General features: G+C 47.6%; 1 long non-coding RNA gene across 2 annotated transcripts in view; it reads right to left on the minus strand.

Moving 5' to 3' along the window:
- LOC123384245 overlaps nt 1–23,021 on the minus strand; it is a 267,602-nt gene that overhangs the window by 70,943 nt on the left and 173,638 nt on the right. Inside the window, exon 4 of one of the 2 annotated variants that reach the window (XR_006594994.1) lies at nt 4,654–6,002. The exons of the other annotated variant lie outside the window; for it this stretch is intronic. This is a non-coding gene — a long non-coding RNA (uncharacterized LOC123384245). Of the gene's footprint in view, nt 1–4,653; nt 6,003–23,021 lie in introns of those variants that run through there. 2 annotated transcript variants of the gene reach the window in all.

Consider the following 23,021-nt stretch of genomic DNA (forward strand, 5'->3'; position numbering starts at 1 on the left):
CTGATAGCCATTTAGCAAATACTCGGCTCTATTTTGGGTGAGACCAGCATATGGCAGTAGGAACGACTGTGCCCAGAACCAGCTCCTGGAAGCCAAGCTCTGGCAAGCTCGTGGAGACTCAGTTCCACAAAGAGCCATGTGCTGAGAAACCACGGCTAAGAGCAGACGCAGTCATGGCCCTTTCTGTCAAAGCTCATGGCTCCACGGCGGGGGATCGGGGAAATGCAGCTGCTACAACTCTCTCAGAGCGTCGACCCACGTCCACCGGCCGGACACACCAGTGGTGCGAACTTCAGGACAGAGAGCATGTCTTCTGTTAGAGAGTCATGGTTGTGGGGGGTCACTTACTTACCTACTGTTTTTGATATGTGTGTTTGGATGGGGGACAGAGGGACAGTCAGTGGGAATTCATCAGGGATTCTGAAAGGATCTGAAAGAGTTTTTGACTCTCCATTAATATATATATATAATACTCTCCATTAATATATATGTGTATATATATATAATACTCTCCATTAATATATATACACACACACACATATTTTATATATATATATATATATATATATATATATATATATATATATATATAACGAACACAGAGCTTGCATAAAAATTCAGAAAGTTCCTGAAGCCCTTGCATGAATCTCTGGAGAAGAACTCAGGCCTTCAGGACACCATCCAAGGTGGAAACCCGCGGCAGTCAACAGAATCCATGGTGCAAGATGCGGGAACGCAGTGTTTTCCAGCGGGAGTTGGGAGAACGTATATGCCTTCGCTAAACCGATCGGCAAAATATCAAGTGTGGCTTTGGCTTTATCGCTGCTTTGGAGGGCTGACCTCTTTGTTTAATGGAGAAATCCTCCCGCTCCCCACTGGACAGGCTAGAGCACACACCTTACCAGCAGGGTGGAGGTCCCCGGGCGCGGCTGTCTAAATTTCAGCTGCTAAGCTGCGGGCAGGTGAGTACTGTGTGCACACTCTGACGGGCAGATTGAATGGTCCGCAGTGTAAATGGTCAGCAAAGGGAAAGTTCACAGCTCAGATCTGCTGGGGCCAACTTTAAAGGACGGGGAGGCTCAATTTCCATACTGCACACCTGGAAAGATGAGAGGATTTATTTCTGATTCGCACGAGGATGGAGTCTGGAGAGCACGGAAGGACCAAGAGACAGATCTCTACAAGGAAGTCCCTCCATGTCTGGGTCCTTTGTTCTCGTTAGGATGTCCACAAGAGCCCTTTTGACAACCCTCATGTTAAAAGGTGGGGGTAATTCCTGTCTCCTTAAGCATGGGGTGTCCTTAGTGGCTTGCTTGTAATGAACAGAATGTGCTAGAATGTGGATCCTCCTGGAGCTGGCTGTGTGGTGAGGACTGGAGATGCTCGACTATCTGGAATCTCCTCCTTCATGAGACACAGGATCAGCAAACATTCACTGAGTATTGACCGTGTTCCAGGGACGTGCTCTAGGGACACAGAATCATGTAAGGCGAGGTCCCCACAAGATGGGCACTGAGACATGAGACAGACGCTGTCACTGGGCTAACCCCTCTGGGTCTACTGGGGTTGCATTAGTAGGTGAAACTCCCCTGCTTGTTCCCCCTTTTCCAGGAGCAACACACAAGGACAGCCCAGAAGCAAACACTGGGCACAAAGGGGACTTTCCCCTCAGGAGCTGGGGGACAACTCCGCATTAGGACCACTTACCAAGTAACAAGTCCCCTGGTTCCCGCTTGGGGAAAGGCCGGTCCTACCACACAGAAGGCGGCCAACTCCTAATGTCCCAATTGGAAAAGACACTCCACTTGGTGGGAGAAGATCCCCACCTGAGCATTTGGGGCAGAACAGCCCCAAGGTTGAATTTTCCAGCATCCACAGACACACAAGCAGAGGCCAGGTGACTGCCTGGCAGAGAAGACTTGATGACATTCTTGCGGGAAAGAGGGAACAACTCTATAGTTGTCCTTTATGGGACACGACGGGATCCATGGCCGCTGACCTTGAGGAATGGAGCACTGGAAAAGGTCATGGCAACTGGTGACCTGGAGTTCTTTTGAGCCCCAACATGCTATTGAGATAACGTGGACCTGTGAGTCCACACGTGGCTGGAGGTATGCGGGGTGGCTTTGTGCAGAGCACAGGAAGCAAGAGGAAGGAGGAACACAGGGTCAGTGCGTGGGGACGGGGAGGGAAGGGAGGTGCACTTCGAGCAGGGACGGAGGGCCATCTGGGGAGGCATGGACTCTGTCTAGGACATGACGTATAGGGATGAGACTGCGCCGCGTGTCCCCAGCACGCCTCTGCAGTGCCCCACCTCCCCCAACACGGCACTGCTCTAGGGGATTTTCTCAGTGAGCCCTCCACACACTAGTCCGTGTAGCCACTGTAACCAAAGTGCTGAAGCCCAAAACCTGGACGTCACGCTTGCCAGCTCTTCCCGCAGCCTCTAAACCCATCAAACGCTGAGTCCAAGGATTCTGACTCCCAGAAGTCTGGGAAATGTGCCTCTTCTCACCGCCTGCCCCCCACGGCCACCTTCCAATCCAGAGGACCATCACGTCCTCCCCAACGGCACCCAACTTGTCCCTAGCTTCAATCCAGCCCCTGTGAAGCACCCAGGAAGTTTTCAGTCATGGGTTTGGTCATGTCCCTCTGCTGCAGAAACTCCACTGTGCCCTTGCTTGTGGGATCCAAAGAGTGCCAGCTGTGGGAGGAAGGGATTAGTGGGGTAGGACAAGTCTACATGGGGCTCTCCTCTGATGGAGAAAACCCTGGTCCATCGTATCCCGGATGGAGATGCTCGTCAGTGGCGTTGGCAGCCGGCAGCCCAGTGGGGCATTCTGCTCTCCCCAGCCTCACCCCCCACACAGCGGTCTCCTCCCCTGACTCCTCCAGGTCTCCTGGCCAATCCCCTTCATGGCCACGCACTCAGGCCAGGCCCCCATGAGCTCGCTGCATCAGACCATAGTCACCTGTACCTATAGCACCTGCCCTTCTCCATAGCACTTGGTCCAATTATCATTTTTTACAAGTATTTGTGTGATTTCCTCAAAATTAATCCTTTCCCCTGCTCTGGACTGTATACATCAGAAAGGTGGGAGCTGGGTCTAATTTGCAACTGGATCCCTGGGCCCCAAATGGACTGGACAAGGGTCTGGAACGTCACAGACGATCTGGGTTGAGCTTTGGAGCCCTGACGTACCCACACACCTGCAGAAGGCTGAGGTTACATGGATGCTGAAGGAACAACAGTCAGGGGAACGGGGCGGGGGGGGGGTGCTCAGTCACGAGGTCCCTTCTCTTTCTCTCTCCCAGCAGGAGGCCAGCTCAGACCTAGAGGAGAAGGCTGTGTGTCTGGGGCTGGGGGGCAGCCCCCTGGGCTCTGAAGACAAAGTGTGACAGCACAGTCATTAACCAAATGGTGTGATCTCAGAGGTGTGCACATAAAAGAATCTGAGGGGCGGCCTGGAACAGTGATATTGGCAGGCATCCGGAGGAGGCACCCAGGACCCCAGTGGGGGGAGACACTGATAATCCTTATCTCTAACCTGAGCCTCCTTCAGGCCCAGAGCCATTCCAAAGGCCAATAAACCTTTTACATTCTCACTTAAACTCCAATGTGGGGGCGTGCTCCTTTTGTTTGGCTTTTCAAAGGGAGAAGGACAAGGCTTAAGATAAGGCTTTGGAAGCTGTGAACTTCCTCCAGGGTTAGCAATGACCAGCAGTATTTACTGAGCACTTACTAGGAGCCCACCCAGGAGTTACTTTCAGCTCTTGTGGCCACACAGGCATTGCTATTTTCCCAAGGAGGAAAGGGAGGGGTGAGAGTTTAAGCTTTCGGGGTGCATGCACGGCTGGTAGGCGGCAGGACAGAAGCTGGAGCTGCCCAGCGGCTCCCACAGAACCTGCAGACGTGTGATTGGCCGCTTCCGTGTTACCTGCCGTGCCATCCACGAGGATCTTGCTGTCCAGTGAGGGACACAAGAGAAGAAGGGTCACTGACATTTCACACCAGATGATTCTCTGTCCTGGGGGATGGGGGCGGGGCGGGGGGAGACTGTCACCATCCTGGGCACTACAGGGTGGTTATCAGCATCCCTGGTCTTTACCCACTAGATGTCAGGACCACCTCCCCTCCAGTTATGACCATGGAAAGTGTCTCTAGACATTGTCTAGAGGCAGGGGCAGGGGCAGGGGCAGAGTCACACCCCGCTGACAGCCCCTGACACTGGGGACATGTGAGTTTTGCAAAGTAGAGACAAACTTCTAGAATGTTCTGCAAAGGAAGGCCCTGCCTTCTTATAATGGTGTGCAACAGCACACATTTTAAGAACCCTGAAACCTGAGCTCTCCACGCCGTCCTGGAAATTGACATGAGGGAACAGGATTTGGGGTAAAGAGAGTTTTTGAAAACGCAGATTAGTTTTCTCTCTCTGCAACCACATTCCTAGGGAAGCTCCACGCCCTAAATAACTCAAGGTGTGCCCTCCGTCTGTTCCTTGGGGCCTCTTCCCATAATATGACTCCCATATTTAGGTGCCCATGTGTATTTCTTACCAATCCTGGGATGATGTATGCACGCAGGTACCTGTGGGCTTAATGTCTGTCTTTTCTCTCAAATGGAAAATCCATTGGGAAGAGCCCTGTGTCAAATCCTTCGTGGCCCAGGGTCAAGCCTTGCACTGATCAGCTCCTCAGTAATATTGTTGAGTAGATCTCTGGGCATTGATTCTTTCAAATTCTTCCCCAAATCATCAGGATAAGTTATAAATATCCAAGTGTACACACTCACAAGTCACAACGTGGTATTTACAGAGAAGGGGGTAAGAACCTCACAAATGTAAAACCTGGGTAAATTTAGCTCCAACCTAATGGCCGTGTCATTGATTTCTGTCACACTTCACATCTTCTATTTTAGAAATAATAGTCATCAGCTCCTGTAATCAGAAGTCTCCCTGTAAACTTACTGATTTGGGGGGTACTTGTTGTTTTTGAAATAACACCTGCAGAACAATCATTAGAACCTTGATTAATTCTGTGCGACACAAGGAAAAAAATGAAATACATCTTTTAAAAAGCTGCAGGGTTTTTGGTGTGAATAATTTTCAGAGAGTATTCTAATAAGGGAATATACTGCTAAATAGGAAACAGTACAAATATTAGAAGAGGTTGTCATGTGCTTGTGTGGGGGGTGCTGTGCGTATATAGTGTGTAAATGGATGTGTTTACAAAAAAGTAGATAAACTATTGCGGAGAAAAATCAGAAAACTCTTGGTACCTTGCAGAAGATGATCAGGTTGACGTTGGTTTAAAAATTCTCCCAATTCAACAATATGGTGGAGGAAAAACAAGAATGCCCAAGGCTTATGTTTAGATAGGACAGAGAAGGTGAATTTACTTTGTTCCTTCCAGCTTCTTAAGAAATACCCCAAAGCTAGGAATTAAAGTCATAAGGAGACTCTGTGTACAAAAGAAACAGAGTCTTGAGTGATGGCTCCATTGGGGAAGCCAGACCATCCCCTGCGTGACCACTGGTGAAGGAGCCTCCCGGAGAGCCCCCCACACGGAGGGAGAGCCACAGATGACCAGGAAGACCCCCTCTCCCTCAGCAGGCTACCCAGAGTGGGGGCTGTCAGTGATGCCCCAGATGCGTGTGGAGAGCACTCCTGGTGAGGTGGGAGCACTTCACACTACATGCTCCTGCTGGACACACACACACACACACACACACACACACACACGCCTTTACTTTGGGTCTATTTTGGCCACTGTAATATTAACAAACTGACAAACTGGGAGGGAAAACCAGAGACTGATTTCTCAGGGGCTCTCTTCCACTGAAGCCCTCCCAACCCGTTTCACGATGTGCCGGGGATTTCATCAAAGTTAATGAAGAAGCAGCATGAAGGGCCAGCTGGCTTCCGGACTCGGCTTCCGCTCCTACCCAAGGAGCTTCAGCCTCTTCAGATCCGAAGGGAATCCTGTTTGGAGCGTCCGAGGGGCTGTGGGGTTGCACAGAGATTCGTCTTAATTAAGCCAAATTCAGGTTCAATCACAACACCCCTTCTTTAGCCATTTCACACACTTTAGAAAAGAAGCTTCTTTTTTAATCACCAGAGGAAGGCTGCACAGAACCAGGGTATGCCCGAAGCATGGAACCTGCTCCCATGTCAGGTGCGACTAGGAGATCTGGGCAACAATGGGGCAGATTCAACACAAGGAGAGCATGTGGCCACCCTGGAGAGAGGTCACGTGTTTACTTACCTGGAATGAGTTTACACCCCAGATTGAGCAAGTGGGCTCACCCCCACTCGGGGACTCAGACTGTTATCCCCTCGTCAGGCAGATTCCCAGGGTCTGGGCCTCTTAGGCGGGAACAACAGACACTTTGTTCGTCTGTCCGGTAAGTTAATATTCCACAAAATGAGCGTGGGAAATTAGGCCATCTCGCAGGTATTTTAGAAACCTGCCGTGCCATGGCTCCGTGCTCTTTCCAGTTCGTTCTGGTGCTGACTCAGGGTTTCCCTGCCCCAGAGGGAATGCGTGTGTCACAGTGACAGCGCCGCTAGCTGTGTCCTCTCACTCTGCAAGCCTCAGGGTGCTTCTGCTACCCATGGACTGTCCCCCCACCACCACCCCACACTTGCTCACAGTGTCGTGTTCCCCAACTCACCCTCGGAGGCCATCCAGGCCGACAAACGATGTCAGACGTGGGGATGGCTGCTCCCAAGCTACAGGGATTTAAATCCCTGATGCTCAAGGACCTCTCCTCCTCCTCCTCCTCCTCCTCTTCCTTCTTTTTAAGAATCCACATGTAAGTGAGAGCATGCAGTATCCATCTTTCTTTTTCTGGCTTATTTCACTGATCATAATGCCTCCAGGTTCATCCATGTGGTCACACACGGCAGGATTTCCTTCCCTGTTATGGCTCCGCGAGATTCCATTGTGCATAATGGAATATTACATATGTCATATACAGAGAAATATTATATATCTGGAGATGCCCATTCATTCAACAGACACAGGTGGTTCCCTATGCATCCCAACCGCTGTGCATACATATTATCACAGAAACAGACGTAGACTGGTGGATACAAGGGACCAGGGTGAGGGCGTTGGGGAGAGGCCGGACAAAGGGCGCAGAGGAGTAAGTTCTGGGGTCGACTGCAGTTAACAATACCATATCCTATACCTGACACTTGTTAACAGAGTAGACCATAAGCATCCCCATAAAGACAATGCTATGTGAGGGAGGTGATGGATGTGTTCGTTCACACAATAGGTTGTGGTGAATGTTTCTCAGGACGGAGCACAGTCATGGATGTTAAGAAAGGGCCATCCCCTCCCTGGAAGAAACAACCGCAATGGGAAAGAAAGTCGTGTCCCCCTGCCCTTGCCCTCTGTCGCCTACCTCTCTTCTCTCTTCTTCGATATAAGCCTGGGTGCATGAAGCTCTTCCTGGAGTAGGCCCAGGGTGCCTGCTGCTAACTGACTAATCTGAATCAGCTACTCCACGAGAGGAAAACAGTGGGTCAGCACCCCCAGCGGTGGCGCGGGGACCAGCAGCTGCAGGGCAAGCCCCTGTGCACAGACCCTGCTCCTGAACCTGTCCCTTCCAAGGCTGGATGAGACCCTGATCCAAAAGAAGCAGTGGGCCAGAAACGGCCAACTGTGAGTGCAAACAGCACGAAGATCAGAGCTGGATGCAGGGCTTGAACCCATGAACCGTGAGCCGAAGCCAGATGCTTAACTGACTAAGCCACCCAGGTGCCCCAGGCATTGGCTCATTTTTAAGCACATGACATCAGAGTCCAGAATGCTACTAAAGACAACTGCACAGTGAAAGTTCCAAAGCAGAAGAAACTTCTAGAGCCAGGCCTGGTGAGGAGGGCCCTGTTACAGATGAGAAGCCGGAGCGAGCCACTCTTCCTGGTATCTGTGGGCACAGTTCATCTGCACGTTCAGCCAGCAGATGCTCACTGACACGCCCCACCGGGCTAAGTCCTTGGCTCTGTGCAGTGGGAGGTACAAAGGTGAATGTGATTTAGTGCCAGCCTTAAGACGCCCCCCATCTAACTCGGCAGACACATCCTCAGGGTTCGTGAAACCCTTGCATTAAACTACTCTTTTCTGTGGAGAACGATTTAAATGCTTACTCTATGTGTGGGTGGTGTCCCTGTCCACTGGCTGTCATCTGAAGAGCTCGCCTTTCTAGAAGAGCCCACTGTGAAGAGTAATGGGGGTGCGTCTCATTATTCCTATTACATCCCCCCCAACTCCCCCTCCACCAACAGAATTGTGTTCTGGACACTGATGCTTGGAGAAGCATGACTTTGACACGGCCTGCCCACCAATGTGCAATCAATCCCCATGTTTCCAAGAGACTGGACAGCGGGCCTGGGGTGGAGCTGTGGCAGGGGGCTACCTTGAGCTACTTTATTGTTTTTTTAAATATATCGTCAAGTTAGCTGACATACAGCGTATACAGTGTGCTTTTGGTTTGGGGGGTAGATTCCCATGATTCATCGCTTACATATAACACCCAGCGCTCATCCCAACAAGCGCCATCCTCAATGCCCATCACCCATTTCCCCTCTCCCCCGCCCTCCCTTCAAACTTCAATACCACCTCCCACCAGTCAGAGTGGCCAAAATGAACAAATCAGGAGACTCTAGATGCTGGAGAGGACGTGAAGATACGGCAACCCTCCTGCACTGCTGGTGGGAATGCAAACTGGATCACCCACTCTGGAAAACAGTATGGAGGTTCCTCAAAAAATTAGAAATAGAACCACCCTACGACCTAGTAATAGCAGTACTAGGAATTTACCCAAGGGATACAGGAGTGCTGATGCACAGGGGCACGTGTACTCCAAAGTTTAGAGCAGCACTTTGAACAACAGCCAAATTATGGGAAGAGCCCAAATGACCATCAACTGATGAGTGGATAAAGAAGATGTGGTTTATATATACAATGGAATACTACTACTTGGCAACGAGGAAGAAAGAGCTACTTTAAACAAAGCCTGGTCTTCAGTGTGTGTGAGTGGTTCTCTGGGACAGGAGGTGTGTAAATGTGGCCTCTGGCCAGACTCCAGCCACGAGGCAATGAACACCCTCCGTGGTTCCCAAAAGCCCACCAGGCTGTCACAAATGGCTACAGAAAATTAAGCAGTTCTAGATCTCCCAGAGGTTCTCCTTGTGGGTACACAAGAGAAATCAAGTGAAGATAATATGGGTTTTTTTTTCCAGAGCTACGTCATTAGTAGAAATATTTCCTAAATTTTATCTTTTAACTTGAATAGTTATTTCATGGCCATCAAAGGCTTCTCAAGCACTTCTTAGAGATGATTTTGTCTCAGAACGGAATTTCATGCCCCATTATCTTGCAATGATTGTAACTTTTACATGATCATTATTCACTTTTTTTTTTAATGGGGGCATTGGGGCACAGGCAGCATTGTGAAAACACTAAGTTGTTTCCCTTACAGATGGGTTCAGAGTTGAGTGCTTCTGAAGGTACACCTATCCTGTTTCCAACGCTGGTAATGAGAATATTGTTAAATAAAGGTAGAAATTAAAAATTCAGAATATATTTTACATAATTAGTATTTTAAACTTGTGTGATTTACGCACCATTTTAAAGAATGCTTTGCCATACTGTAATTCCCACCATAAATCTCGCCCGTAATATATACATTAAAGCACTCTGAGATTGCTCTAGAATGTGAATTACTAAGTGCTGATGAATAATTTTGAATAATGTGACTGCTTTCACCATTGAGTGGAAAATTAAGATTGTGGTATTGCTCTATTTAGAAATGATTGGTTTGCAAGAGTGAAACTCACAGCTGTTGGCCTCCTCTGAATGATGGTACTTCCAGAACAGAGCAGAAACTAAGACTCGCTTGCAGGGTTTATCACGCTAAAATGTTCCTACGGCAAAATAATGTTTGCTTCTAGGTGCCCAGACGACCAGTAAATCTTGGACATCTCCAGGGGAAGGCTGGAGAGCCCTTGTCATGGTGTATGAGGGTGTGAGGGGGGGTGCATCCATGCGTGCCTGGCCACACGAACTCCATGATGATTCTGTCTGGTTTGTGACGACAGGAGGTGGGCACTAAGGCGAGGGCATGGCCTCGCATGGCCCAGGGCTCCACTCTGGTCCAATGGAGTGCTTTCCCAGGACAGAGAGCTTTCCTGGGAACCCAGACTTTCAGTGCTAAAACCAGAGAAGAGTCTGGGCCCAGCGGGGACTTCTGGTCACCCTAGATGACGATGATGATGTTGGTGACAAAGAACAGGACAATGATGGTTTTAATAATACTAGTGACAGCAACTGCTAACACATGCACAGCTCTGGCTATGGGCTGGCCCTGTTCTAAACATTTCAGAATGTTAACCTCTTCGACCCTCACAATGATCTCATGCAACACGTATGACTGTTTCTCACTTTACCAATGGGGACAGTGGGGTTCAGGTAAATTAGGTAACTTCTCTAAAGTTACACTTAATAAATAAAGGGGAGTTGGTGCAAACCCTGATGGTCTGGGTCTAATGTCCAGGCTCTTGATCACTTTGCTGATATATATATTTTTTTTATTTTTTAATGTTTATTTTTGAGAGAGAGAGAGAGAGTGAGAAAGAGAGAGAAAGAGACAGAGAGAGATATAGAATCTAAAGCAGGCTCCAGGCTCTGAGCTGTCAGCACAGAGCCTGACGCAGAGCTCAAATTCACAAAGCAGTGAGATCATGACCTGAGCCAAAGTCAGATGCTCAACCAACTGAGTCACCCAGGTGCCCCTCCCTTTGCTAATATTAAACCAGCAAGAACAACCACCAGTTCCTGACTGTTTAATATGAATCGGGTTCTTTGCTGGATATTTGATATACTTTGCATGCTTAATGTTCACAAATGTTGTGCAAGGTGCAAATTTATGTCCCGGCATAGAAAGATGTGCCCAAGGTCACACTATTGATGAGCGAGGCCAAGACTGGACCCACATCTCATGGACTTAACCACGAGGTGATCTGATGCGGCAGGGGCCCCTCCTGATTGCACTGCCAGCAGTCACTCCACACTGCCACACACTCACCATTCAATGGCACACACAGCTGGTGTCTCTTGAAAATGTTCTTGAAAAAGCAGTAGAGATTATTAGTTTGGGGGTATATTAATTTTATGATATCTCAAAACTTGACTACATACCCTTTTGCTGCCCATGTGACAGAAAGTACTTCTGGAACACATCTGCAGCAATGGCAGCTGTCTAAGAAAACACATTTGTGTGATTGTGTGAGTTGCTAACTAAACCGATGCCTTTTTGGAGACCACTATTCTTACTTGAAAAACAAAAAAATGACTGAGGGACAAATTGTGGTGTTTCAGACCTAGGTCTATGGAACCGGTATCAGAATTAGAATGTGGAACACGTCGGGGTGCCTGGGTAGCTCAGTTGGTTAAGCGACCATCTTCGGCTCAGGTCATGATCTCGCGGATCATGAGTTCAAGCCCTGCATCAGGCCCTGTGCTGACAGCTTAGAGCCTGGAGCCTGCTTCGGATTCTGTGTCTCCCTCTCTCTGCCCCTCCTCTACTCATATTCTGTTTCTTTCTCTCAAAAATAAATAAAAATTTAAAAATGAAAAAAAGAAGAATTTGGAAAACTTCCATTTTTCTCCATGAACTTTACAGCTTCCCAATACTTAATGATTTTTCTGAATAAGTCAGTGGTGATATTGATGAACATGAGATTTTGATATCGTATAATGGTCTATGTCCACATTTGGGAGATCTGCCCCAAGACTCACCAGCACTAACGCACACAGAGTCCGACAGACGTCAGCATGTTTAAATACGCCAGGGTACACTTGTGGGTTCATTACAACACCCGAGGTCATCAGTGCACAGTTTGGGAATTACAAAACCATCCAAATACATAAATGAATACTAGAAGATACGAGCAGCATTAGCAAACACCTTGACTTCATGGATCTTATAGAACACCACACTCAACAACCACAGAAGGCATGTTCTTTACAAGGGCATGCAGTGAGCTCCATGAGACAGACCCCACACTGGGCCACAGATTAAGTATCAGTTAACTTAAAAGTACTGAGATATACTGAGTATGTTCTCTGACTCCAACGGAATTAAATTAAAAATCAATAACAAGATTCCTAGAAAACACAATTCCGTATTTGGAAATTAAACAACACACCTCTAATTAATCCATGGGTCAAGGGAAAAATTAGGAAGTATTTCAAAATCAAATGGAAACAAACATACAACCTATCAGATAAGGTGGTACTTGAGGGAAATGGATAGCCTTAAATGTTTATATTAGAAAAGAAGAAAGGTCTAAAATTGATGACCTAAATTTTCCACCTGTGGATACCCAGAAAACAGAGTGCTGAGTAAATACAGGAATTATAAGGATAACGATAAAAATCCAGGACGCAGGAACCAGATGAGCAACAGAGACACTTTATACTGCCCAAACTTGGTTCTTTGAAAAGGTGAACAAAACTGGTCTTACCTAAACTGGTCCACAGAGAAAGAGAGAGACACACACTCCCGATACCAGAGATAAAGGGAGTGTCATCCTCACTTGTATTCTACAAGTGTACACGGGAAATACGGAATACTGGAAGTAACATTGCATGAATGAAATCTGAAAGCTTAGACGAATTGGACAAAGTCCCTGAAAATGCAAATTTAGCACAATTGAGACAAGATGCAGCAGAAATTCTGGATAGATCTCTGTCTTTTAAAAGGAACTGAATTTGTTAGCAAAACCATGTGTAAAAAGAAAACCTCAAGACCACATGGTTTCACTGGTGAATTTTATCAAATATTTAAAGAAGAGGGGTGCCCGGGTGGTTCAGTCAGTTAAGTGTCTGACTTCAGCTCAGGTCATGATCTCACGGTTCGTGAGTTCGAGCCCCGTGTCGGGCTCTGTGCTGACAGTTCGGAGCCTGGAGCCTGCTTTGGATTCTGTGTCTCCCTCTCTCTCTGCCCCTCCCCTGCTTGCACTCTGTGTGTGTGCGTCTCTCTTTCTCAAAAATAAATAAACATTAAAAAGAGGTTAAGGGAGAAATAGCATAATTTGTGCATAATTTTTATAGAAAATAATAATGTGAGGATAATAATTTCCAAATAATGTTATGAGGATAGTACAGCCCTGACATCAAAAATTGACGAAGATGATATAAAAAAGGAAAATTACAGACCGATATCCCTCGTGAACGTCACACTCCTTGGCCAACATGAACACCCTGAATGCAGAAATACACAAACTGGGAGGCATGTCACAACTAAATGTGGTTTATCCCTGGATCACAAATACATCTTCACATTCCAAAGTCAACATAATTTACCCTATCAGTACGATAAAGAAGAAAACATTTGACAAAATTCAATGCTTATTTATGATTCAGAACTGTCAGCAACTTGTCAGAAACAGAAAGGAGCCTCCTTGATCTACTGAAGAGCATCTCAGAAACCCTACTGCTAACGTCATACCTGTGAGCTATGAAACGCTAGCGCACCTGAGATCAGGCGCAAGGCAGACGTACCCACTTCCGCCACCTCTGCTCTACATGAGACGACAGTGTTGGGCCAGTGAGTGGGACAAAGACTGCTTCAGAGACAATCCTAAGGAATCTATAAAAAAAACCCCGTTAGACCTAATAAGACAATTTAGCAGAATCACAGGATACAAGCTCACTACAAAAAAAAAAAAAAAAAAAAATCAATTGTACTTAGCAAACAAGTAGAATATTAAGTTTAAAACTTTAAATAACAAACTCACAATATTCCATTTACAATAGAAACATGGTTAGAAATAAATTTGATGTGGGGCGCCTGGGTGGCGCAGTCGGTTAAGCGTCTAACTTCAGCCAGGTCACGATCTCGCAGTCCGTGAGTTCGAGCCCCGCGTCAGGCTCTGGGCTGATGGCTCAGAGCCTGGAGCCTGTTTCCGATTCTGTGTCTCCCTCTCTCTCTGCCCCTCCCCCGTTCATGCTCTGTCTCTCTCTGTCCCCCAAAAAATAAATAAACGTTGAAAAAAAAATGTTTAAAAAAATTTAAAAAAAGAAATAAATTTGATGAAATGCACATGACATATACACTGATAGCTTTCAAATATAGCTGACAGAAATTAAATAAGTCCTAAATAAATGAAAACATATAGCATGCACATGTACTTGGAAGACTTGATAATGTTAAGATATCAATTCTTTCTAAACTGATCTATAAATTCAACAAGATTTCAAGCATATCTTAGAAGAATTTTCTGAGAAACTGACCAGCTTATTTAAAAATGTCTGTGCAGATGTGAATAATTTAGAATCACCAAAGCAATCTCAAAAAATAAGAACAAAATTGAAAGTCACCTGACTTCAAGACTTACTATAATGAAAAACACAAGAAATAAGGTGCTGGTGAAGATGTGGAGAAAAGAGAGCTTCATGCACTATTGGTGGGAATGCAAACTGGTGCAGCCACTGTGGCGAACAGCATGGAGGTTCCTTGAACAATTAAAAGTAGAACTACCGTGGGGTACCTGGGTGGCTCAGTCGGTTGAGTGTCTGACTGGCTCAGGTTTGTGAGTTCGAGCCCCACATCGGGCTCTGTGAGGACAGCGCGGAGCCTGAAGCCTGCTTCAGATTCTGTGTTTCCCTCTCTCTCTGCCCCTCCCCTGCTCACACTCTGTCTCTCTCTCTTTCTCTGTCTCTCTCAAGAATAAATAAACATTGGGGCGCCTGGGTGGCGCAGTCGGTTAAGCGTCCGACTTCAGCCAGGTCACGATCTCGCGGTCCGTGAGTTCGAGCCCCGCGTCGGGCTCTGGGCTGATGGCTCAGAGCCTGGAGCCTGTTTCCGATTCTGTGTCTCCCTCTCTCTCTGCCCCTCGCCCGTTCATGCTCTGTCTCTCTCTGTCCCAAAAATAAATAAACGTTGAAAAAAAAAATTAAAAAAAAAAGAATAAATAAACATTAAAAAAATAAAAATAAAATAGAACTACCATATGATCTAGTAATTTCTACTGCTGGATATTTACCCAAAGAAAATCAAAAAGATACATGTCTATTGCAGCGTTTACAATAGCCAAGATACGGAAGCGGCCCAAGTGTCCATCAATAGATGAGTGGATACAGAAGACGTGGTCTATGTACATATATGTATACATGTATATATGTGTATATGCTATATATACATATACATAGAATGGAACTTTACTCAGCCATAAAAAAGAATGAAATCTTGCCATTTGCAACAACGTGGATGGAGCTAGAAAGTATAATGCTAAGTGAACTAAGTCAGTCAGAGAAAGACAAATACCATATGATTTCACTCATGTGGAGTTTAAGAAACAAACGAACAAAGAAAAAAAGAGACAAACAAAAAACCAGACTCTTAACTTTAGACAACAAACTGACGGTCACCAGAGAGGACGCGGGTAATGGGATTGGTGAGACAGGTGATGGGGATGGAGAGTATACTTATGATGAGCACGGAGTCGTGTACAGAGATGTGAACCACTCACTCTATGGTACACCTGAAACTCCAATGAGAAACGACCACACCCTCTCGAAATGACTACCACTGAAAAGAATGGCAACATTATATGTTGATGGGTGTGTCGAAGGACTGGGGCTCTCACACGTTGTTGGTCAGTGTTTCATCCATCTATATTATATATATATATATATATATATATATATATATATATATATATATATATATATAGTTTATTTACTTATTTTGAGAGTGAGAGAGAGAGAGAGCACATGAGCAGGGGAGGGACAGAGAAATATGGAGACAGAGGACCCAAAGTGGGCTATGCACTAAAGAGCAGAGAGCCCGATGTGGGGCTCAAACTTAAGAACTGAGAGATCATGACTTGAGCCCAAGTCAGATGCCTCACCGACTGAGCCCCCAGGTGCCCCAACTGTCGGTCAGTGTTTCTAATGAAGCTACATATGTACAGTGTGACCTGGCAATTCTGCGGCCCGAGCATTTTCCCAAGAAAAAATAAAAACAGGTGTCCACAAAAGACTTACACACCCCATAGCTTTATTCGCCGGAGCCAAAAACTAAAAATAATCTTGACATCAGTGAATGGGAGAATGGATAAACACTCCGTGTGTCTATCTACACAATGACTGGGGCTCAGTAACTTAATCGAACAGAGCAGGTACATAACCTGACTGAATCCTGAAAATCATTATGCCAAGTGAAACAAGTCTACAGAAAACAGCACGCAGTATGGTACCATTTATCCAAAGTTCTAGAACAGGCAAAAACAATCTACAGTGGAAAATAACCAGCAAGCGGCTGCTTCCGGGGAGTGGGCAGGGAGCGGGAGGTGATGGGAGATGGGCAGAAGGGAACTTTCCGCGGTGAGGGGGATGTTCAGCACCTCGCCAGGAGTCTGGGTTACTTACACACGTGCATTTGTCAGAGCGAAATGGGATGATTCACTTAAAATGTGTGCGTTTAGTTTTATGCAAATTTTACCTCAAAAGAAAAAAATCTAAATCAATACTAAACTCTAGTTTATGACACGTATGTTGAAGAATCCAGGGAAATGTGCGCTGACTTCCACAAGTGACTCTGAAATCCATAAAAAGCATATGATGGTTTGATGCTCGGAGGGGATAGAGAGACGGACGAAGCTGTGATAAAACAAGAATAGTAAAAGCTACATGGAGGAATCTCGTGCAGGCATTCACTGTAAAAATCCGTCAGCTCTTCCGTACGTGTGAAGTTTGTACGGTGGAACGTTGGAGGGGAAACAAAGTAGTGGCTGAGCGCACACTGGGCTCAGGCACTTGTGTCCCGCTCTGCTGGATGCAGCCGGCTCTGCAGATGGTGGCCCTGAGCCTTGAGCCCACCAGACATGCCCTGTGGCCGGGCGACCTGCTCGGTGCTCCCTGGTCGTGGTCCTCCCTCAGAGGGGTGCACAGCCACGGCGGGCAGGTGGGGTCCAGCACGGACGCCAAGTCATGAGAACACGGGCTCCAAAATCTGATCTCCGGGGTGGGGACTTAGTTCCATTTCTGATGAGCTGTTCAATCTCAAGCTGGTGATGTAAACCCTCTGTGCCAGAGTTTCACTGTCTGCAACGTGTGGGTAACACAGCGCCCTCCTCCTCAGGTTGTCACGAAAAACGTACCAAACCAATGCATTTAAGTGACTAAGGACAGTGAGTAGCACCATCGTCATTGTCACTGTCGCTCTGTGACTCTCATATCCTCTCCGTTCACCTCTGACACGAGGACACACAAGCACTCCCCAACTCCTTCAGCCAACATCCTAATTCCCCATAAAAGTAACCTCAGAAAATGGATGCCTGTCCCAGCAGCCAGCCCACCTCTGCCCTCAACATGCTCAAATCCCAGCATTGATGCGGACACTGGGTGTAGCTCCTGGCTTCTCTCTTCCAGTAACCTCACCCTCCATGCCTCAGCCACCCATCCCCACGGCTCTCTCCCGACCCTGTGGCTGGGGAAGCCACATCACCTCAATACGATCATGTGGAGCACAGCACTCTCCAAACACCACATGTATCTAGATGCGTATCAGAGCGACCCACCCGCTCTGGTCACTTTACAGCCAAACCCCAGCCATTTCTGAGAGTCTGTGAGACGCAGATCCGGGGGCCTGTGTGCTGTCCCTCGCCTTCCTTCCTCATGCAGCTTGATCCCTCCGAGGAGTCAACCCCCTTGGCCTCTGCCCACGCGGCCTATGTCCCCAGAAGACCCCTGCCCTGATTAACCCAAATGCTCTGCCTACGTGTGCCTGCACCCACCCAGCTGACCGTGGCAGTAGGCCAGCACAGGCATGTGTCCAGGTCGCTCTGGGACTCAAGGCCGCCCATCTTGCAAGGGCCAGGGGGCTGCCGGCCTCCCCTCTCCCCATGACGGCCTTCCCTTCCAGATCACCAAGGGAGACAGAAGCAACCAGAAAGAGACACAGGTCCTCCCAGCCATCGCTCGCCTGGCACCCGTGTCCCCATGTCTCCTCCGCCTGCTCACTCCTGCAAACACACACCCGTGTGCCCTGCGGAGGCTGGGGACCCTGTGTGGACACCAGAGCCCTGGGCCTCTCACAGCTTCAAGGCCACCTCTCAACCACGGTCATCCTGTCCTTCGTTACCAACTTCCTCCTCTCTACAGAATTCCTTCTGGCCACAGATGTGCCAAAATGCCTCCCACCTTGAACAAACCACGTAAGCTCCCTTCTCCCACAGCAGGTACCTCACTCTCTTCTCCCCTTTATGGAAAAGGTCTCCGAGGCTGTGACCATCCTCAATGTCATCACCTCTGTTCCTCCCATTTTCCCTGAAACCTTCCCACAGAAGGGCGTTCACACCCCCTACTCCCATCACCTCCTCCAGCAAGACCCGAGGGATCCCATCACCAAATCTCAGTCAGACTGTCACCAGGGGGGCACCCTGCATGTTCTTTCCTCCGCCCCCCGGGGCTCACGCTCACCTGGGACACCTCCCACCCTGACAGTCACTGTTCCATCCTCTTCTTGCACCACTGCTCATTCCCCGGTGAGCTCGCTCAGGCTACCGGCACCAGCTATGTGTCCATCTCTGTCCTACGCTCTACCCGCAGCCCACATCACGGACGCAGTCAGACAAACATCCGGGGCACACTTGGCTGTCCCATTTTTATTCCTCCTTTCAATTATACAACACAGACTGATTTAGTACCTACCACGTGCCCCACGTTCTTCTGCACGCTAGACATGTAGCAGAGAATAAAACAAACACAACTCCCCACTAATATTCTAGCAGGAGATTCTGTTCTGCTGTGAAAGACAATTAACAGCGCAAATGACTAGATTACACGATATGTTAGCAGATAACAAGTAGTACCGAAAACATACCGCAGCCACGGGGCAGGGAGCTGGGGGAGAGGGCAGGAGAATGTAGGTCTTTAGAGGATGGTTCAAGGAGCCCTCGGCAGAAGGTTACGCTTTATTTTTATTTTTATTAATTTAATGTTTATTTCTTTTTGAGAGAGAGAGAGAGAGCGGGAGCAGGGGAGGGGCAGAGAGAGAGGGAGACACAGAATCCAAAGCAGGCTCCAGGCTCTGAGCTGTCAGCCCAGGGCCCGACGTGGGGCTCGAACCCACCAGCCGTGAGATCATGAATGACCTGAGTTAAAGTTGGACACTTAACCCACTGAGCCACCCAGGTGCCCCATTTTACATTTGAGAAGAGACTAGGGAGCTGGCAGGAAGCTGGCTGGAGAGGAGTGTCGGGGGCAGCTGGAGGCTGCAGGGCAGGGAGGGGTATGGTGCAGAGGTCCCGGAGGCTCATGGTCAGGACTTGGAGAGGACTGTAGGGACCCTGTCTTCTGCTTGGGGTGACATGAGAGTCCACGGACGGGCTCTGGGCTGAGATACAATGTGGCCCTCGCTGCTCTGCAGGCTGATGGGACATGAACTTGGGTACAGGGGGCGCAGTGAGGATGGCTGGCTGCTATAACCCAGGCAGGAGTGATGTCGGCGGCCCAGGCCAGAGGGGTGGTGCTGTGTGGGGACAGCACGGTGTTCTGGTCCAACCAGATGCGTTGAAGAATCAGCCATGGGAACCTCAGGGGCGTGTTTGTTCTCAGCGTCCTGGTCAGCATCCTCAATCGCCCCCGATTGGCCCATATTATCTCCAATCCAAATATCCACCTTTATCCATCAATCTAGACTGATTTCACACAAATATTCTACCCCCAAAAAAGAAAACTGCAGAACAACAGAGGATTCCATTTGTGTAAACGAAAATATTGACTTTTGGGGGGGATGTATGCATATGTGATGAATTATAAGAAAAGCAAAGAATTATAGCATTTGGGGTAACAGGAGAAGGGGTACAGTTGATGGGTGTTCATGGGCTTCCTTGTGTTACCTGAGTAGGGTAGAGAACCCACTCATTGTCATTCTTTAAGGAATGCACCCAGTATATGTACTCTTCTGTACATATGAAATATTCAAGATCGGATAAGGAAAAAGGTGCATTTGGAATGGGAAACGTTCATCTAAATCAGGCTTCTCAAATGTGCATATGTATACATATGGAGATGCCTGATAAGTACCATAGAGATGTATTATATAAATGACATTGTGGTAAATGCATACATATTTCTATAAAGGTACATAAGAAATAAAATAGCTAAAAGCTAAAAATACTACTTCTAGAAAATAAGCATACATTGCTTCTCAGCCTTTTGGCTAAGATCAAGTGTAGAAAACGAGCACACAGTGGAAGGGGTGGAGAGAACCCCAACTTACACTTCTGCATCCACCCCGTCTTTGAGATCCTACTTAGAACGGTAGAAACCACACCTGTGCGTAGCATCTATCTTCTACCTTCTTCTCTACATTTGACTTTGTAAAAGTCATATATTGTATATATTACCTTTATAATATTATTAAATAGTGATTAAAAAATGCCACACTAGGGCACCTGGGGAGCTCAGTCAGTTAAGCGTCCAACTTCGGCTCAGGTCACGATCTCACGGTTTGTGAGTTGGAGCCCCACGTCTGGCTCTGTGCTGACAGCTCGGAGCCTGGAGCCTGCTTCAGATTCTGTGTCTCCCTCTCTCTCTGCCCCTCCCCCACTTGCACTCTGTCTCTCTCTCAAAAATAAATAAACATTAAAAAAATTTTTTTTAAATGCTACACTCAGCAACCTTAAGATTCTGCATCAATAATCACAATGAAAGTAAAGGTATTTGAAATTCCTTGGCCCCAAACCCTGCCAAAACCAAGAATCATCTCGTCAATACCGCAGTGCTGGAGTAGAGCCTGTGGAGCTGTCCCCTCTCATCACCTCCCATTGTGTGGGAGGGACAGCCTGTGGTCACTGCATCCCCAGACATAAAGTGTCAGGAGGCGTGTTCAGGCAGCTGTCCGTGGTGCTGCACTGCTGGCCCCTTCCCAGGCCGGAGATCAGGGCTGTCAGGGTCTCTTTATGTCTAATGTGCTATAAAGGCCAATGCTGAGACGGAACTTGGCATCCGGGTCACATTTGGCACAACAAACGAGACCTTGGGCCAGAAGCAATTGACTCCACTAATTTGTTGCAAAGAGGAGTGGGGACACATGAAAATGGCCATTTCAGATCACGAGTGTCATGAATACAAATGAAAAATAAACTCACAGTGTCTGCGGGTCGTGAAGCCTGTCATGCTTGGCAACTAGGAAGCAGGACTGAATTTAAAACCATAATCAGACCTGCTAATTGTTCACTCACTGCCAATCGTCTGAGAAAACAAACATATTAATATGGCTTTGACTTTTGACAAGTACTTGTGTGCATCGCCAGATGGGAGTGTACACAGAGATGAGAACACGGGAGGAGAGGAGTAAGGCAGTTTGGAAAACATCAGATAATGTATTGTTTTTGTACGTAACGTTTCCTACCTCTCAAAGAGGGCTGCTGGACTTTCACAGAGATTCCCAAATTCTTCATTAGAAAAACTTTTCGGGGGGGGCACCTGGGTGGCTCAGTCAGTTAAGCATCTGACTCTTGATTTTGGCTCAGTTCATGATCTCAGGGTTCGTGAGTTCAAGCCCCACGTAGGGCTCTGTGCTGACAGTGCAGAACCTGCTTGGGATTTTCTCTTCCTCTCTCTCTGCACCTCTCCTGCTCTCTCTCTCTCTCTCAAAATAAACATTAAAAAAAAAGAAAAACTTGGGGCACCTGGGTGGCTCAGTCGGCTGAATGTCCGACTTTGGCTCAGGTCATGATCTCATGGTCCATGAGTTCCAGCCCCACCTTGGGCTCTGTGCTGACAGCTCAGAGCCTAGAGCCTGCTTCAGATTCTGTGTCTCCCTCTTTCCCTGCCCCTTCCCCACTCACAGCTCACAGTCTCTCTCTCTCTCTCTCTCTCTCTCTCTCTCTCTCAAAAAAAAAAAAAGTTAAAAAAATTGTTTTTAAAGTAAAACTTTTCTTAACACCTTCTGGCCTATCAAGAAAAGTGAATAATACAAATATTTTTAAGGATGCTGAACTTTTTTACAAAGCTTAAGTTTTTAATTATTGGCTGCTTTGAGGAGCCTTCATAGGGCATATCAATTGGATCAGTAATTGTATAGCACCCTGAAAAAGTCATTGCCTCAGAGTACTAGTGTCAGAACAAACGATTTCCAACTCATGAGAACTCAACAGAGACCAGAAGGGTGTAAGAATGAACTCTCAGGAGCTGTGAGGCATTTACCTACAGCATGCCCAGTCTTAGACAACCCCACAGGTGGATTTCTCAGGGCATATTTCCAGATGAAGGAGTCGGGGAAGTCAGCCAAGTTCTTGGAATATCTCAACTAGTAAGTGCCCAACTTGGATTCAAACTCAGGTCAGCCTGTGCCCATCCCAGAAGTCCACACTTCCTTTCAAGCACAGTCTTCAAACATCTTTTCTCTCTTTATGAAACATTCCAGAATTGATGCAGATTCCTTTTGTCCCACAGGTCAGTCAGTGCCAGCCCACAGAGTGATGGATTTCCTTAAGACACTAGAGCCCAAGATTCATCTTCTGGTTCAAAAAATAAAGTTTATGTGCTTGTAAAGCCCGGTGTGTATACTGGTAAGTGAGCTAGGTTGAACAGCCTTGACTCTGACCCTCATCTTCCTCATCCTTCAGTTCATGGCACCCCTGCCTGCCCATCCCACGCCTGGACCAGTTCGGGACCCTTGTGCCGCCACCTCTGAACCGTATCCACAGTGTTCACTTTAAACGTAAACCAGATGTGCGGGCAGAACAGTGCTCCCCACAAAGATGGCTCGTCAGTGGACCGCAGGATGTGGAGAGTACCCTGGGCCACCCAAGTGGGCCAGCCCTGAAGGTGGAAAAGGGAGCAGAGAAAGACTGGCGGGTGCACCGTCATGGGCCTTAACCACCGAGGAGGCGGACTCCAGCCCACGCAGGCCGCTAGCGGCTGGAAGAGGCCAGGAGGTGGGAGTCTCCCCGGGAGCCTCCAAGAGGAATGCGGCGTGCGGGCATCGTGAC

Source organism: Felis catus, chromosome A3 (assembly GCF_018350175.1).
Source record: "Felis catus isolate Fca126 chromosome A3, F.catus_Fca126_mat1.0, whole genome shotgun sequence".
Lineage (NCBI taxonomy): Eukaryota > Metazoa > Chordata > Mammalia > Carnivora > Felidae > Felis > Felis catus.